This window comes from Myotis davidii, unplaced genomic scaffold (genome assembly GCF_000327345.1).
Source record: "Myotis davidii unplaced genomic scaffold, ASM32734v1 scaffold962, whole genome shotgun sequence".
NCBI classification, from domain to species: domain Eukaryota; kingdom Metazoa; phylum Chordata; class Mammalia; order Chiroptera; family Vespertilionidae; genus Myotis; species Myotis davidii.
Window position 1 is genome coordinate 4,301,306 of NW_006295559.1, and position 1,643 is coordinate 4,302,948.

Genomic DNA, 1,643 nt, shown 5'->3' on the forward strand with positions numbered 1-1,643 from the left:
CTTTGTGTGCTAGGTGTCCTATAGGGCCCAGTGGCTCAGCCTCCCTAATTACCTGAGGTGGACACTCTTGGTGCACCCTTTTGTGAGCTTTGTGCACAGTCTCGTTGTAGTTAAGCCTTGATTGTTGTAGGTATCACTGGGAGGAATTGACCTCCAGGCCAATTGGCTGTGAGAATCAGCTGTGTCTGCAGTGGGAAAACTTCTGTGCTGGAGACACCCCTCTGGGGCAAGACTTGCTTCAATGGGGCTTTGGTGGTCACTGGGTCTGCCCCCTGAGTGTGTCCTTTAAAGGTCCGAGGAGCTGCAAACTGGATGGTCCCACCCTGACCACTGGGGACACTCGCTCCTGGATCTCTAGGGAGGTGCTAATCTAGCCTTTGCCTTAGGCTACCCAGCAAAAGCCTCCGTGCAGGGCTTGGGCGTGGCGGAGCGGGTCCCACTGGATCCACAGGGCGGAGCGAGCAGTTATGGCTGCTCTTAGTCCTGCCCTCAGAGGCTCTGCTTCTTCATTGTCCCGGTAATCGCTGCAAGCACTTCCGAGAGAAAGCTGCCCTCGAGTTCCAACCGATACCAGACAATCCCGCTTCTCCTGTATGAGTCTGGGTCCCCAAAGACTCGCCCGGAACTGGAGCTCAGAGCCTGAGACTTCCTCCTGATTGAAAAAGACAACCGCGCCCTCAGCCGCCAGCCCGCTCCTCATGTACCTCCACAACTTAGTATTTTACTTCCGCACTGCGCCTCCTGTGAGTCTCGGTATGCTTTTCTCTTTCCTTCTAGTTGTAGAATTTCCACTCAGCCAGCCTTCCTGTGGTTCTGGATGATGTCCGTTCCGTCTTTTAGTTGTATTTTTGAAGTGGTTGTGCGAGGCAGCAAACTCCAGTATTTACCTATGCCACCATCTTGGTTTCTCCCTCCTAAATGTTATTTTTGAAAAGGTTGAATTTACATCTCCCATTTGCTATTTATTTTCTTTTATACTTCATGTCTTTTTTGTTGTTCTTCTGTCACCTTTTGTATTTTCTTTTTGCAAATTTATTTTTTAAAATGATCTTTTTCTTAGGGTTTGACCTTGGGATTACATATGCATTTGAATTTGTCACATTCTACTTCAGATTACTATTAATAATGCTCCAGTATAGCTCCATTTCCTCCTCTCTCTTTTGTGCTTATTGTCGTACTAGAGGCCCAGTGCACAAATTCGTGCATGGGTGGGGGTGTCCCTTGGTCTGGCCAGCAATTGGGGCCAATCAGGGACTGGGGGAAGGTTGGCCAGCCTGGGAGGAAGGACTATGGGAGGTTGGCCAGCTGGGGGGAGGGACTACGGGAGGTTGGCCAGTGGTGGGGAGGGGCAGCGAAAGGTTGGCTGGCCGAGGGGGAGGGACCGTGGGAGGTTGGCCAGTGGGGGGAGGGGCAGCAAAAGGTTGGCTGGCTGGGGGGGAGGGACCACGGGAGGTTGGTTGGCCATCCAGGGGGAGGGGCCACGGGAGGTTGGGACTGTGGGAGGTTGTCTGGCCGCAGGAGGTTAGCTATGGGAGTGCACTGACCACCCAGGGGCAGCTCCTGTGTCGAGCATCTATCCCCTGATGGCCAGTGCGCATCACAGCAACCAGTCGACCCGTCGTTTAGTCGTTTAGGCTTTTATA